This window comes from Pinus tabuliformis, chromosome X (assembly GCF_031772625.1).
Source record: "Pinus tabuliformis cultivar Carrire ecotype Pingquan chromosome X, CPIR1, whole genome shotgun sequence".
In the NCBI taxonomy this organism is placed as follows: domain Eukaryota; kingdom Viridiplantae; phylum Streptophyta; class Pinopsida; order Pinales; family Pinaceae; genus Pinus; species Pinus tabuliformis.
The window spans coordinates 462912500-462930978 of NC_142308.1; the positions used below are offsets into that span (position 1 = coordinate 462912500).

Genomic DNA, 18479 nt, shown 5'->3' on the forward strand with positions numbered 1-18479 from the left:
TTTTGATCTTTTTTGGCAAGCATTGAAATGATTCACGTAATTTCGTTTAACAATTAGGCTTTTAGGTAAAACAATTATCTGCATCCTGTGTTTTCATAATGTGAAAGAACAGTTAGTATTACAAGTTTTTAGCAAAATTATAAAAAAAAATGATCCTGTCATATGAAATAAGAAGCTTCTTAATCTTGAGGGGCACTTACAAAGTTATAATTCAAAGATTTTTGTTGCACAGGTTTCAGCTATCGAGTGTGCCAAGGATGAGTAGATTTGATGATACACTAGGATTTATCGATTTCTTAGAGGTCATATAAAACCACTAACAAAATACATTATTGAAGTAGTAATGCAACCACCTTCAAATGGCCAGGGAATTCATAACGCATAGGCAACCATGCAGGTAATCCTTATAGGTGTCCACAAAACACTTGGCAAATGGTTGAACATGCATATGTTTGAGAATGTGAAAAGGTGTAAGAAGGAATTCGCAATCCATAGGAAACCACTGACGTAACTGTTATATTAATTGAAAAAACAGTGGGCAAACAGTTGAATAGGCTTACGTTTCACAATGCGAAAAGGTATATGTTTCAAAATAAATGCACATTTTAATTTTTCAACTCATTTCTCACTCATTACTATATGTTACCAATAACATGTTAGATAAAATTTTAATCATGTTTTGTAAAAAAATAATTTAAGTATGGTTTTAAAATATGATTTAGACATGTAAGAAATTTATCACTTTTAATTAAATTCATTGATGTAGTGGCCATGGCAAGAAGATATTGACATTTTTCAATTTAGACCATCTGATCAAAAAAATGAATTAGCAAAAGGATTAAAGTGACCAATTCTAATACCCGAAAGCCTATTCACTTAGTTATAATAATTATATAAGTGATAATTAAATTTAAAATATTAGATTTTATAATTAGGTTTTAAATATTATTAATATAATTTATATTAATGTTAAATGTAATATTAATATTAAACTTAATATTGAAACCAAATACAAAAATCATATTCTCAAATAAATAATTGAATTTTAATATTCTAAACTTATACTAAAAACCATATTAAACCTTAATATTATAATGTACAAAATTAAACCTAGTATTTTAAACTTAATATTATAAACTAAATCTAAAAATATATATTATTAATAGTAAATTTAATAAATCTAATATTTTAAACACTAATATTAAAACATGATATTATAAACTCTAATGTTAAATCCTAATATTATAAAACCTAATATTAAACCTTAATATTATAAACCTGTTGTAGCGGCTACAAGCACTCTCCAAAATTTTGGCTCACATGCATATTTCAGAGTCTACCTTGGATCATGTGATCGATCATACTTGGCCACTTATTGGTGAGCTGATGATTTCAAGCTTCACTCCTTGATCCTAAGCGTTGTTTGTGCTCTCATTTTTATGCAGCATGTGTCATTTTCGAGCATAGGGGTTGTTGTTTGTCATGCAAAGGGAATGTTGTTTTGGTTCGAGGAAAGCATGTGTGCATGAGTGTTGTCATCACATAGACATGTTTCACACTCACTTCACATAATATTGTCGTGAAGGTTGTTGCATCAAGCAAAGTATGTCTTATGAATTTTGGATGGTCTACGTTGTGTGACTAAGTGTCCGTGTGCGATCACAATCAAGTCCTATTAATGTTTACATATTTTATGCTAATCTCACACTAAGCCATTTTCCTAAGAAACCTAACCTTGTGCAGCTTCCCAGAATTGTGCGCTTTGCTTCTGCAACAATCAAGATTCCGCCCTTGCCTGGTGAAACCTCACAGTGTGTAGAAATACCAACCTCCCTTGCTTGCTTAAACCTCGTAGCCCGCAGAGACCCCAACCAACACTTCTCTCCAAAAATGCGCAGATAAGTCCACCTACACTGCACTCAGAAATTGCGTAGAGGTGTCCTCCCAGGACCGTTGTCATGCATCAGTTCCCTAAGCCTAAAAACAACGCAATATTATCCAAGATGCCCTATTCGTATTTCATGCATCAATTCCCTAAGCCTAAAACAATACAATATTATCCAAGATGCCCTCTCCGTATTTCATGTAGAAACTATGTAAACGAGCCTTGCAGGGCCTCATCCCAATAGAAATCACTGTCTGCTGAAATTGCACAAATATACCTCTCAGTGACTTCAGGAAAAGGTGACATGCTGAAATCGCTTCTAAGGAGTTGAGGAGAAGGACCAAGGAACCAAGTAATGGAAAATATCAGGACTTCATGAAAACTCTATCAGATGCATGATCATCTTGAGGGTAAGTATGGTAAGTAAAGAACACCTTTCGAAGTACACCTATTGGATCAGTTTGCAAGATTACTTATCATTGTCATATCATTTTGTCCTCAATAACATGTATGTGTGCAAACACGAAAAGTCATCTTATGTGTTTCCTCTACATGTCTTTCTTCCTTTTCACTTGTTTGATGAACTATCTTCTTTGACATGTTGATTGTTATGTCATGCTTGCGACCTCATTTTGGTGATGATGAAGGTTGTGTTTGCTATGTAAACATCTATCGCACTCAAATACGCTGTTGTAAGTACTATCGCGCAAGTATCATCGTGGTCATCTGAATGTATATCACAAGTGTCGTACTTGTCACTCACAGTCATTGGTCAATCACACTGAGTGCATGTTGTCTTGATGGCTCGAGGTGTCTTATCATCAAGTCATCTTGAGTGTGTCTTTGCAAGGTCATACATGTACAAAGCCACTTTTTCACACACTTAGTCATTTTGTCAAAACTTTGTTGACCTGACCACCTTCCAACAGTCGGACCTTCGTTCAGCTACATTGCGTAGTTTCAGCCCTCATTGATCATGTACTTCTACCCAGAATTGCACAAAGCTTGAGGCTCGTCCTCAGGCAGTTTGCACTGCACAATCCCAGAATCAACTTAACTCACTGTCACCTAGAATAACGCAAAAGTTTTCGAGAAAGCCATCTTAATTTGCGTTGCCCGCAAGAAAATCAACCAAGCCTCTAGCTAGTCAACTAGAGAATTTGACAAGGGAGTGACCCCGATCCTCACTCCTCCAAAATATTGCATATAAGCTACCAAGAATGCCTGCTTCCGCTAACTGAAGAAAGTCCGCAGAAATGTCGGATAGACACCCACTGCCTATCACTGGACTGCCTTAAAAAATTGTGTAGTTTATCTAGCCAATCACCCTATCAGCCGACCTGCTGCTCATCCCAAAAACTACGCAGCTTTCATGACCAGTCTTCTATCTACCCAACATCCCACTCAACTCATAAACTGTGCAGGGATGTCCAGTAGACCAGCCTCCCAGCTCTGCACATTGTTTTCTAGCAGCCTCCTATAGCCCACTGCGAGCTCCCCAAAAAAATTGCGCAACTTTTTCCGGTAGCCTCCCGCAGCACGCTGCTAGCTCCTCGGAGAAATTACATAGTTTTCACTGCAAGTCTCCCTCTAATGCTATAATCTGTGCGGTTTTTGTATTAAGAAAGTGCAAAATTTGTGCGATTATTAACCGTTCTACAAATTTTGCAACGCAATTTAAAAAAAATGTCATCCTTTTTTCTTGACCCTTTTCTCACTGGATTTGCAGGCACCACAGGGCTTGTGATCCTTCCCTAGCTCTGATACCAATTTGTTGGAAAGGTAGAGAAACTAAACGCATAAATTCACCCAAAACACATGAGCTGACTCTTCTATTAATCACACAAAATTTGATACTAACAATGAACCCGGTGAAGTGTATTTAACCTTTTCGACTAGTGACTCGCCTAAAATATCTACATGCAACCACACAACTAAAAGTCATCTATTACTTAACTTACTTGACTCAACACTCAACCCTCACTACTCAGTGAACTCACTCTCTAAGTTTAGCCAACTCCTCATGTAGAAATAATTACCTTACTTTAATAACTATTGAGAATTTATAAACAACAAAGCACGATGAACAAATACCTAAACCTAAAAATAAGCACAATATAGAAATAAAAATTACGATGATAAAAATAGTGATGATCATTTTTTCAATGATCGTCGTGTATTTGGGGAAGAATATTGCCTTCCACGTCAATGAAGGTGCCACTACTTACTGGTTCGTTGTACTTGTTGAGTACGAAGATGGAGATGGCGATCTTGGAGCAGTCGACCTAAAGCTGGTTTGTTATTATCAAGATCAGTTTGATTGTACTTCTCGAAGATGGAGATGGCGATCTTGGCGTAGTCGATCTAAAGCTGGTTTATTATTATAAAGATCAATTTGATTGTACTTCTCTGTTGCAATATATCATTGCAAATAGATTCATGCTTAGATTTTCATGTATGCAGGAAACTCTGACACATGGAAAGGAATGCAACAGACATGGGGTGCAAATTGGTGTTTGAATAGCAGCCCCTTACATGCTCCATTCTCTATTCGCTTGCAATCTCTTTCAACTGGAAAAACGCTTACTGCAAATAATGTTATTCCACAGAATTGGCAACCCAGTGCTACGTACAGGTCAGTTGTCAACTATGACTAATAGTCTCATTGTATGGAGCTTATAGTCTGTATAACTTGTGCAAATTTGTGTCGTGGTTAAAATAGCTACAAGTGTACTAGTGCAAATTTGTGTTGTGGTTAACATAGCTACAAGTGTACTACGTGTTGACTTTTATAAGGTTAAGTAATGTCTAACTATTACCCAAAAATTGAGTTTTCTCTACTTGTGGAGACAAACTCAAAGATCTTCGGCGAAGTCAGTTTTAGGGTTGTACTAGGGAGATGCATTTCAATTTCAACTATATATTTCAGTGTCGTCGAAGCTCATATTCCTTAGTTCTGGCAATTTTAACAACTACAAAATTTTTATGCTCAAATTATATTGTCCTTTTCCATTCGTATGTACAGACGTTTAGGCTTTGAACCGTGAGAATAGATTGACATTTTCTTTGCTTCTCACTTGAATATATATGCTCTAACTTTACCACTAGTCTCATTTCCCTTTCCATTTTAAATTCTTACAAATATGTAAATGCATTCTCTAATTCTGTGTCAATGACCTCCGTGACTGCTACACCTGGACTGGCTAGTCATATGGACAGGAAAATTTGTATGGACATGGTGTTCCTACATATTCCCGGACCCCAGATACATGGGGGTTTGCTCAAAATTTTGAGAGTATTTTGAGGAGTCGAAGTTTCCCAATTTCACTATAATTTTGATGGGAAATTTTTGAAATTGGAAATTTGGGTTACAATGGTTAAGTTTTAAGGTGTTGTAAAAAAATTTCAAGGTTTTAGGTGTTTTAAGTTTTAAGGCGTTTTAAAAAAAATTCAAAGTTTTAGGCGTTTTAGGAAATTTTGATGGTAAACAATCTATTTCCACCCAAAAAAAAAATGAAAACACTTCCATTGTAAAATTTCAAGCCAGAAATTTGCATTCTAAAACACTAAATTCCAGCAAGAAATTTGCGGTCTAAAAATAATTAAAACACTAAATTCCAGCCAAAAATTTGAGGTCTAGCCCAAGTTTAGTCATGCCCATAACTTTGGTTTTCATTTTCTATTGTTGATCGATGCCAATTTGTTCCACTGGTGCTTCTTCTAAGAATGTTTTGTTGGAAGTACTACACACCTACATGCAGACTCTTAGTTAGAGCATGAGATTACATGCAAGATTCCTTCTGCATGATTTACTCCTTGATTTTCTCCTTCTTTAACTTCGCAACTGGTTAGTTCTTCTACATGATTTACTCCCTGATTTGCTCCTTGTTTAACTCCACAACTGGTTAGTTCTTCTGCATGATTTACTTCCTGATTTGCTCCTTCTTTCACTCCGCAACTGGCTAGTTCTCTCCGGAACTTTTTGTAGGTGTTGAGTCTTCTCATTGATCACCACTATGGTGCATTACCTTGGGATCTTCACCCAGTAATTATATATCATGAGCATTGTAACCTATTTTCAAATGAATCATTCTTTTGTTTTTTCGATTTTCTTTTAGTGTTTTTGCTCTGCAAAGCTGTGTGTTCAACTTTTACTAGCTAGATTCATCTATGCAGGTTTTCTAACACATTTACATGGTATCAGAGCCCACAGGTTGCTAGATAAAAGGCACACCAATACTTTATTTTGCAGGTATTACAACTTGGAGAACGAAGATCGATAGAAAAATGGAGTTTCCTAAAGCATCGATCCTAACACCGTACAACTATCATGAACGGAAGGACCAAATGGCTCGATACCTTCATCAAAAAGGGTTGTATAGGATTACCATGGCTGCAAAAGTGGAACCCACTTCAGCCATAGAGAAATCCAAGTACCTCAACCGTATGGATGAGGCCCACAGATCTATATGCATGTGCATCTCTCCAGAGTTGCAGTTTCATCTATCTGCTTGCAATACTCCCAATGATATTTTTGAAAAAGTTTGAAGAACTCTACGAGAAACAGGATGAGATGAAAGGACATCTGTTCGAAGTGGAGCTGCTATCATTGGATCCACAGAACTATGACAGAATTCAATACTTCTTCACCAAATATAATGATCTATTGTTGCAACTCAAGAGTTGTGGAATTGACAAATCCAAGGAGGAGAGTCACCAAATTCTCTCTATTATGTCAAAGCTCGGATCGAAATACTCCATCTTTGTGTCTACATTTCATTCAATAAGGCTCGCAACAAGTAAATCCTACATTATGCCTTCTCTCAAAGAGTTCATGGAGTCCCTTTCCTTTGAGCAAGATAAACTCATTGGCATGGGGAAAATCAAACCTCCAAAAGTGCATTCATTTGCTATGCATGATAGTAGCCACAATAAAAATCACAGATCTGATTCAAATCAAAAAATTAGCAACAAAAGGACAAGGGAAAATCACATTCCCATCCAAAGAAGGAAGGGTACACCAAGCCCTTCAATGAATCCTCTGGCTCGAGAAATGAGAAAGGGAAGAAAGGAAATAGATGCACCTACTGTCAAAGAGGATTCCATCCAGAATCCTCTTGCATGAAAAAAAAATTGACCAAATGGCAGAAATCCTTCAAAAGCACAACCTTGGGGACCACATCCCTCAAGGTGTGAAGAAGAAAATTGAGGATCTGCCACACAGGAAATGTAACAATTTTCATGCTTTAGTGGCAATTAATTCTTCCCTTGATGCATGGATTATAGATTCTGGTGCATCACATCATATGGCTACTGCAAAGGAAGTCTATTCCTCTTTGGATGCATGCAAAGGACCTCCCATCCTCATGGGGGATGACTCACCTATTGAGATCACCGGCAAAGGTAGAGTTGAACTTTTACACGAAAGCTTTGAAGATGTGCTTCATGTTCCAAAACTTTCGGTAAACCTACTTTCAGTTTATCAGATCACTCATTCCGGCACTGGAAAGAGAGTGGAATTCACTCCAAATGCAGTGAACATATATGACCTACTTAGCATCTCCAAAATTGCAACCGGTGAGGTAAACAATGGAGCGAGACTGTATACATTTTCTGAATTTATCGAATCTAAATCCTCTTTATTGCTTACACATGCTGATGATAGTAGTAGGCTTTGGCATGAGAGGTTTGGTCACTTAAATTATAGGTATATGCAGCAGCTAAGCAAGCATGAGATGGTGGAAGGCTTGCCAAATATTAGTTTCTCCAATGGATTTTGTGAAAGGTGTGTCCTTGGCACACATCCTAGAGAAAAGTTTGACATTGGCAAGACTCACAGATCATCCTCTCCTCTAGATCTGATCCATAGCGATCTCATGGGGCCTTTTCCTCATCCTTCCATCAACAAAGCAAGGTATGTGCTTATATTTATTGATGATTTCTCACGGTATACTTGGGTGTATCTTCTCAGGAAAAAATCTGAAGTTTTTGTGCACTTTGAAGATTTCAAAGCACTATTTTAGACACAGTCAGAGAGAAAGATCAAAGCCCTCCGTAAAGACAATGGGGGGGAATATGTTAACACAGCACTTCGGAAACTTTTCCTTGAGTTCGGCATATAGTTACAGTACATAGTTCCATACACTCCACAGCAGAATGGAGTTGCTGAGAGAAAGAACTGATCTCTCAAAGAGATGGCTCCCTGCATGTTGCATGCTAAGTCACTGCCTCATTAGCTATGGGCTGAAGCACTTAATTGTGCTAACTACATCCAAAACAGATATCCTCATAGGTCTGTCAAGGATCGGACCCCCTTTGAGGCCTGGAGCAGCACTGAACCAGAGGTCACCGACTTCTGTGTTTTCGGCTCCCGAGCATGGGCCAGTATCCCCTCTGAAAAGAGGAAAACTCTTTATCCACAGAGCATTGAGTGCATCTTTGTTGGATACCCTAATGGTGTGAAGGGATACCAACTCTTGATTTCCTCTACAGACAAGCTCATCATTGAGTGAAGTGTCAAATTTGAGGAAAGTCTCTCGCATGCATCTCAATTGCTGCATGCAGACACCTTTTATCTACCTCATGTCCAAGATGATGACTCAGTACACTTAGATGGAGATATAGAGCATGCAGATGCCGCGGTAGAGCATGTAGATGCAGAGACAGAGTCTTCAGTTACAAATCTAGTGCATGCATATGATGATACACATCCAAGCCCATATCGGGCTTCCAACAGTGAATCAAATTCCCCTGTCATAAATCAAAGAACAAGAAGCTTACGTGAGATATATGCACAAGATCACCCAGCTGCTAGAAATGGTCTTGTGGGGGATAATTCTGATTTGCAGAGGACTAGATCAGAGTTTATTCAGCCTCCTCTTGCCCTCACTGCCACTGAACCATCAGCGTCTTAGCATTGTCATTTGGTTCAGTCTTCTAATCCGTAGTCTTATGCTGAGGCTGCTGGGCATCCATCTTGGGAGTCTGCCATGGAGGAGGAGTATAACTCCCTCCTCAAGAACCAGACATGGGATATGGTCCCCCTTCCTTCAGGAAGGAAACTTGTCTAATGAAAATGGGTCTACAGGACCAAGAGTGCTGCAGATGGGCAAATCACCAGACAAAAAGCAAGGCTAATAGCCAAAGGCTTCCAACAAGTGCATGGCATTGATTATGACAAGACCTTTGCTCCAGTAGCAAATATGGATTCCATACGCCTTACACTTTCCATTGCGGCTACCTAGGAGTGGGAAGTAGATCAGATGGATGTGAAGAATACCTTTCTTCATGGAGACCCATCTGAGGAGATCTACATGGAGCAGCCACATGGTTTCATTCAGGATTCATCTTTGGTCTGCAAACTGAAGAAATCTTTCTATGGCCTTAAGCAGGCTCCGAGAGCTTGGTATGCGAAGATGGATTCTTTTCTCTTATCACAAAACTTTGAAAGATGTAAGTTTGATCCAAATGTTTACATGCTCAGGACACATGATTCTCTTCTTATCTTAGTTTTGTATGTGGATGATCTCCTAATCACCGACAGCTCGACTTCAGCCATTGCTACAGTCAAGAGGGCCTTGCATGATAGGTTCTTGATGACGGATATGGGTCCATTACACTTCTTTCTTGGTCTTGAGATCAGCTAGGATGCCACAGGCATCAAACTCTCTGAGGCTAAGTATGCACGAGATCTCCTTGAGAGATTTCGCATGACTGACTACAAGCTAGCACCGACTCCTTTTTTGTCTGGGTCTGCCTTGACGATGGAGGTGCCACTCCATTAGTTGATAGCACTCTCTACTGATAGCTAGTGGGGAGCTTATTGTACCTCACCCACTCCAAACCAGATCTCTCATATGCAGTAGGGGTAGTTTCCAGATACATGTAGGAGCCGCATGAGCTACACTGGAATGCTGCCAAGCGCATCCTCCGATATGTGCAGGGCACCATCACCTTCGGGATTCACTATGCAGCAAGCACTGCATTGAATCTCCTTGGCTTCACAGATTCTGATTTGGCAGGAGACAACATTGATCGCAAGTCCACATCTGGATATTCACTCAGTTTATGATCTTGCCCTATCTATTGGTCTAGCAAGAAGCAGGTTGCTATTGCTCCCTCTTCAGCTGAGTTCGAGTACAGAGGAGTAGTCAACATCACCATTCAAGCTCTGTGGCTACAACACTTCCTCACTGAGATGGGTGTCCAGTTCCACCAGCCAATTGTCATCTGGTGTGACAACCAGAGCACTCTCAAATTTTGCAGGTATCCAGTATAGCGGCAGTGGACGAAGCACATAGAGATCCATATGCACTACATCAGAGACTTAGTACATGATCAGGTTATTGATTTGCAATTCTGTCCTTGACCAGAACAAACTACAGACATCTTCACCAAGACACTCATTGAGCAGAAGTTTTGATCTCTATGCGATCGTCTTGAGTGAAGGACACAGTTGCTTAGCAACTGTCTTTTCTTCCTCTTTTCTTTTGGTTACATTGTATTTTGAAAGGGGGGGGGGGGGGGGGGTTCCAACGAGGTTTTCCCTGTTTCCTTAATTTCAGTACAAGTTGCATTGTATTTTGGGTGACCTTTGGCTTTAGTTGCCAGGGCCCATTTTCTATTTTTCCCCATGGTGGTGTTCAGGGGGGGTGTTGGAAGTACTACACACCTAAATGCGGACTCTTAGTTAGAGCATGGGACTACATGCAAGATTCCTTCTGCATGATTTACTGCTTGATTTTCTCCTTCTTTAACTCTGCAACTGGTTAGTTCTTCTACATGATTTACTCCCTGATTTGCTCCTTCGTTGACTCCGCAACTGGTTAGTTCTTCTGCATGATTTACTCCCTGATTTGCTCATTTTTTCACTCCGCAACTGTTTAGTTCTCTCTGGAACTTGTTGTAGGTGTTGAGTCTTCTCATTGATCACTAATATGGTGCATTACCTTGGGATCTTCATCCAATAATGCGATATCATGAGCATTGTAACCTATTTTCAGATCAATCATTCTTTTGTTCTTTCGATTTTCTTTTAGTGTTTTTACTCTGCAAAGTTGTGTGTTCAACCTTTACTAGCTACATTCATCTGTGTAGGATTTCTAATACATTTACATGTTTGAGTGGCCTCTCGCTTTTAATTTCACAACATCATTATTCTCATTGTTAAGAATTTATAAGCTACAAAGCACGGTGAACAAATACCTAAACCTAAAAATAAGCACAATATGGAAATAAAAACTACGATGATAAAAATAATGATGATCATTTTTTCAATGATTGTCGTTTAATGCTTCTTTTAATAGTTTTCTACCATATAATAAATGCGGAATTTTTTTCAATAATTTCTTAACATTTCCTAACTTCCGATAAACCATATTCATTTCACTACACATAACGACCATCCCTTTCTTTTATATAAATTAAAAAAAAAATTGAAATCGGTAACATTCTTGAAATTTGATAAACCATCTTCATTTTAGTACACGTATCCGCCATCGTCACAATATTCATAGGACTACATGATCAAAGAAACTCTATGGCGTATTAAGTGCGTTTGACTTATTAGGTGTAGTTATTATGACTGACAAATCACGTTGAACTAAATAAATGATAATGAACATCCAAATTAGTATTACTCATAGGCCATATAGGTTATATAATTATAATAGTGGTTATATAATTAGCACAGTTACGTCTATTTATATTAATTATCTAATGAATAATTATTAGGTATATTTGTTAAAAATTAATTATTATTTATTATTTATTTATATCAATTATACTAATAATTATTAGGTATATTTGGTTAAAATCAATTATTTCTAATTATTAATAACTAGATAAATAATAATAATCATATTATTATATATTTATAACTATTATATTAATATTGATGATGATGATGATGGTTAACGTCCACTGAGACCAAACTTTGGTCTATCAGATCTAAAGAAACAATTTATTTAGTTTGACTTAAGACTTTATTCCTATGCTCAAAAAGCTTGGGCAGAAGCCTCCCGAGCTCACTATAATTTTGACATCATAAAAGGCTAGGAAGGTCAGTATTGCGACAAAGATTATGAAACTGAGATCTAATGTGGCTGTACGCAGGGCACTCTAAGAGGAAGTGGTTTTCGTCCTCGATGTTCCTATTCTCACAGAGATGGTAGATCCTTTCCATCCATAGTGTTTTAGGAACTGCCCAATGACCTGTTTCACTATGGAGCTCATGAGAGTTCGTTCTAATCTTCGCTATATTAATTTTCTTCTTTGAGCTAGTTAAAACAGAGAGATACTTTTGATCTTCTAGGGTGGGGCTGATGACCTTCTTATAATAACTTAATTTTCTTTTAGCTACTAAATCTTTCTCACACCACACTTTTTCTTTGAACTTAGAAGTAACAATATTTTTAATGTTATTAATGTTTTACAAAGCATCATTCTCACTGATCTCCCAAAGCTTTAACCAAGCATTCGTGTCTTTATACCACCCCCGCTTGAGCCTTAGGTGGTTTTGGCTGGAATTTAAAGTCAGCTTAGGAAGTCTATGATCTCCTATGTTATTGAGTTTGTGCTTGTACAACAGAAGCCTAGTCATAGCTAGGCTCTCGATCAGGGAAAGACCTACTGCTATAAGGAGAATAGGATAGGGTGTATTGCTATTAGTTTCTAGGTTATACGTTATAAAACGCTTCTGGATTTGCTCAATCTTTCTCTAGGATTCTCTAGAGATGCTGCAACCCCAGACCTCACATCCATATAAGATAACAGGAGTGACTAAAGTTTCAAAGAGGAACTTCTTTTTATCCCACATTATGAGGTTTGCCATTTTACAATTATTTTCAAGACCAAAATAAGCTTTCCACCCCCCATTAATCCTTTTCTTGATGCTATAGTTCTAGTTGAGCTTGTGATGACTATCAATTCCTAGGTATTTGTAAGAATACACTTCCTCCAAGTTATTATTGTCATACATAAAATTAGTGTAAGTGTCCTTCTTGGATTTGATAATCATAACTTTTGTTTTGTCAGTGTTAACAGTCATACCCATGGTAGAGCAGAAATCCTTAAGAAGCCTAAGTTTCTTATCAAGATCAAATGGGCACCTTGTGAGAAGAACAATATCGTCAGCATAGAGAAGAAGGATGATGACTATCCCAACTAAGATCGTGCCAGCACAACCTGCTTCCTCTAAATAACCTTCAATCTTATCGATGTAAATGCCAAATAGGGTAGGGGAGAGGGGGCTACCTTATTTGACTCCAATATTACATTTAATATCTTTCGACCACCCCTCATTTCTTTTTAGCTTGGCAATTACATTCTCGTATAACCTTATAGTGGCAGCTCTCAACTCGAAAGGAACCTTTAGCTCTTCTAATCTATTCCAATGGTTGTTTCTAGTAACCATATCGAAATCCTTTATAAAGTCCACAAAGCAACAAAAGAGATTGGATTTATCATTACGACATTCCTCCACAATGATCCTAAGCGTAACGAGGTGGTCTGTTGTTGAGTGGTGCCTTCTAAAACCCGCTGCCTTTAGCCCACTTACGTTCACTTTCAATCCATATGCTCAACTTATTTTCGAAAATAATACCGTATAGCTTGGCTAAGAGAGGGCTGATCATAATGGTCTGATAATTAGGGGGGTTATTTGTATCCCCACTTTTAAAAATAGGGATAATGAGGCTCTCAGTCCATGGTTTAGGTAACCCTTGCTTGACTGCTTGATTGAAAAGCTTGTAGATGTGGGGGATGAGGACAGGACCTCTAATTCTTAAGATTTTTCCTGGTAACCTTCGATGTCCTTAGTTTTCCCATTTGCTAGGCGTTTAACCCAAAAATCAATGTCTTCTAATGAGAAAACTTCTTTTTTGTGAGTAGGTTTTTAAAGTTATCCATGACACTTAGAGATTCATAAAGCTTTTTAAGATAGGAGTTCCAATCGTGTAAAGAAATTTTATTATTATCTTTAGTTTTCCTAGTCAGAATCTGCCTCCAAAATTTTTTAGGATCTACCTTAGAGAGGTGTAAGAGATTCTCTTGTCTTTTACGAATGTACTGCCTCTTTTTCCTTTTAGTTAGGGCTTTGTATATTTTTATCTTGCCCATTTTAAGAGATTCATCAACAACTTACTTAATTTCTCTCCTCACACTTTTACAATCTTTGTCATACCATGGGCTGGTTTTGCTATTTCTTTTATTATTTGAAACATCAATTGAGAACTTGTTAATATAATATGAGAGGGTTGTAGTAAAATTATGATAGAGGTCTTCTATGATGTCTATACTAGATAAAGGAAGCAAATTAGTTTTTAATTCATTTAGAAAGAAATCACTTTTATTTCTATCAAATATTAGGTTCTTTTGGCTATAAGGATTATTTTCTATGGGATCTCTATGCATGACAAAATTGAGAGTTATAAGTAAAGGCCTATGATCAGAGTTCAGGCTCGTGGTCGTTTAAGATGTCAAAATTTATTATTTTGTTGTATAAAGGGAGATAGGAAATAACATAGTCTACCACGCTGCTACCAAGCCCATGGATGCAGGTCATCTGGCTAGAATTGGGCCACTTCTTTAGATCATTGCAAATTATGAGATCGTGAGCACTACAGAGCTTGACAGCTCCGACCTAAACAAATTCTCCTCGAGGTCTTCAAAGCTCCTTTTGTACATACTAGCCAGAGTAGGATCTTTGTCTAACCAAAGAGGATTAGGGTTGGAATGATTGCTTAGAATAATAGATTGGTTGCTTGAACTTCAAGCATTAAAGTAACATATTAAAAGGATATTACCTTCATTCCTTAGGCTAGAAATATCATTCACTAAACCATTGTAGGGACTATTTTTATCTAGATTCTTCTTATAGAAGTTAGAATTGATAGGGGGAAATAACATATTGCTATGTAGGTCTTTTTATTATTAATGTCAGTGATCTCTATCCAACTATATTGGTTGTAAGGGTCGTTTTTTATAAATTCTAGTATGGGGGGAGATGTTCTTCTTAATAATAACAACCATATTATTATATATTTATGATTAGAATATTATATATTAAAATAATATTGAGTTACTATATAATATTTTATTAATACATTACTAATAATATTTCAAACAATAATTATTTAGTAATAACAATAAGCTAAAAGTTATAAATCGAATGTATATAAACCCTAATATAAATAGTATAAACCCTAAAATAAACATGGTTGACCATGGTTCATTTTCACATTGAGACAATCCTTGTCAAAATGTGACATTGGACCATGGTTTACAATCATTGAATTTCATATCGAGATAATCTTTATCAGAACGCGACGATGGACCATGGTTGACTATGGTTGGCTATGATTGACCATGTTTGACCATGATTAATATTATAAACCCAAGCGAATATTAAAACCAAGGTATTAATACTAAATCTGAAGGGATTATGAACCCAAGGGAATAATATTAAACCCAAGAGACTAATATTATAAATCAAATGTATATAAACGCTAAGATAAATATTATAAACAATAAAATAAACATGGTTGACCATGGTTGATTTTCATATTGACGCAATACTTATCACAATGCGATGTTGGACCATGGTTGATTTTCATATCAAGACAATCATTGTCACAATGTGACGTTTGACCATGGTTTACCATAATCAACCATGGCTAACCATAGTTTACCATGGTTTTCCATGATTTTTATATGTAGACAATTTTTGTCACAATGCGACATTCAACCGTGGTTGGCTAGGATTGATATTATAAGCCTAAGGGATTGATATTATGAACCCAAGGGAAAAATAAACTCAAGGGATTAATACTAAAACCCCGAGTGATTATGAACCCAAGGGAAAAATAAACACAAGGGATTAATGTTAAAACCCTGAGGGATTATAAACCCAAGGGAATAATATTAAACCAAAGGGGTTAATATTATAAACCCAAGGTATATAAACCCTAAGATAAATATTATAAACACTAAAATAAACATGTTTTATTTTCATGGTGAGACAATCCTTGTCACAATGAGACATTCGATCATGGTTGACCACGGTTGGCTATGATTGTCGATAGTTGACCATGATTCATATTATAAACCTAAGGGAATAATAAACCCAATGGATTGATACTATAAACCTAAAGGAATAATAAATCGAAGGGATTAATACTAAAATCCTAAGGGATTGTGAAACCAAGGGAATAATATTAAACCCAAGGGAGTAATATTAAAAACCAAGCTATATAAACCTAAGATAAATATTATATACACTAAAATAAACATGGTTTCCCACAGTTGACCACGTTTAACCATGAATTATCATGTTTGATTTTATAAAACATGGTTGAGCAAGTTTGGCCATGATTGACCATGGTTTTCGATGCTTATTGTATTTAGATAATCTTTTTCATAATGCGACATTTGACCATGGTCGAGACAATGATTGATTTTCATATTGAGACAATCCTTGTCACAATGCAACGTTTGACCATGGTTGATATTGTAAACCCAAGGAAATAATAAACCCTAGGGACTAATACTAAAAACCCAAGACATTATAAACCTAAGGAAATAATATTAAACCCTTGCAATATGAACCCTTAGATTAATAAACCCAAGAGATTGATATTATAGACCCAAGGGAACAATAAACCTAAGGGATTAATACTAAAAGCCCAAGGGATTATGAACCCAAGGGAATAATATTAAACCTAAGGGATTAACATTATAAACCAAAGGTATATAAACCTTAAGATGAATGTAAACACTAAAATAAACATGCTTGACCATGATTGATTTCCATATAGAATAATCCTTGTCAAAATGCGATGTTGGACGATGGTTGATCATCCTTAACCATGGTTGATTTTCATATCAATACAATCTTTGTCACAATGCGACGTTAGACCATGGTTGACCATGATTTACTATGGAAGACCATGTTTGACTTTATAAGACATGGTTGACCATAGTTGACCATGATTTTCTTTATAAAACATAGTTGATCATGGTCGACTAAGGTCGACCATGGTAGACAATGGTTGAATAATATTAAACCCAAGGGACTAATATTATAAATCCAAAGTATATAAACCCTAAGATAAATATAATAAACACTAAAATAAACATGGTCGACCATGGTTGATTTTCATATTGCTAGGATAAATAAATTTCAATGTAATGTAACATTGTGACAAACATTGTGAGATTGATTGTCGCATTTAGACAATATTTGTTATAATGCGATGCTAGACACATTTATATACCATTCTAGCATCACAATATTATACTAAATATTGTAAATCCTAACATCATAAAACTCAATATTATAAACCCTAATATTAACATTATAAATCCTAAAATTAATATATTAAACCCTAGGATTAGTAATATATACCTTTGGAATTAATATTATAAATGCAAAGGAGTAATAAACCTAAGGGATTATCAACATTATATTCCAACGGATTAATAAACCCAAGAGATTAATATTATAAACTCTTGAGACTTATAAACATAAGAGATTAATGTTATAAATCTAACAATGAAATTTTTATTTTCAATTACCATTGAAACTGATATGTTCATGGAAAATTTTGAAAGGATTCATCGACAAAATTGAAATGGTTGTTCTTTCCATGTAATATGTGGCATAGAAGCTCTTTCATTCATTTTTGAAATGAAAAAATCAGACTATTCATTTCCCAAACCCTTAATTTCAACTGTCCAATTGTGGTTGTGACGAAGAATATTCCAAGTTTGTTAAATCTAGAGCATCCAAATAATATTTCAGTTTTAAATAATTGAAATTCATAGAATCCATTTCCAATATAAACCTATCAACATAATTAATATTTTGATGGATTGAGATATATTTAATGATAATTATATTAATTATATTTAATTAAAATTATTTTATTAAACATTATGGAGAAATTTTAATATCTACATTTCTCATAAACTAATATTATTCTTATTAATAATTCATAATATTATTCTTATTAATAATTCATATAGGTATGTTAAAGTAATTTTATTAATGCTATATTAATATTATTATGTATATGTTATAATATGATATTAATGTCCTAATAATATATTAATAAAGTAATTATAAAAAATTTAATGTATTAATGGATATTCTGATTGAGCAAAGCATATTTCATTATAATTATATTAATTATATCTAATTATAATTATAATATAACATTTTTTTATTAAATATTATTAATAAATTGTAATATATAAATTTCTCATAACTCAGTGAGAATTAATAAATTTTAATTGCTTTATGTTGAACCAATAAATAAAAAAATAAACCATTAAATAAAAATGAGTAAACTTTAAAAATAACCAATAAATCGTTACGAAATTCTTACTTTGAGGCAATTTAGGTTAGAATTTGAAAACCTACCATTGTTGATGGTTTTGACCAAAATTTAACGTATGTTGATTTAGTAGAGCATATTTAATTATATCAATTATATCGGATTATTATTATAATATAACATCATTTTATTAAAGATTATTATTATAATTATAATATAACATCATTTTATTAAATATTATTAATAAATTTTAATAGCTA

At 35.5% G+C, this 18479-nt stretch overlaps 1 pseudogene; it reads left to right on the plus strand.

Annotated features, from left to right (window-relative positions):
• The first annotated feature begins 4020 nt into the window (after positions 1 to 4020).
• On the plus strand, positions 4021 to 4542 carry LOC149140633 (expansin-B16 pseudogene; annotated as a pseudogene).
• Positions 4543 to 18479: the final 13937 nt, after the last annotated feature.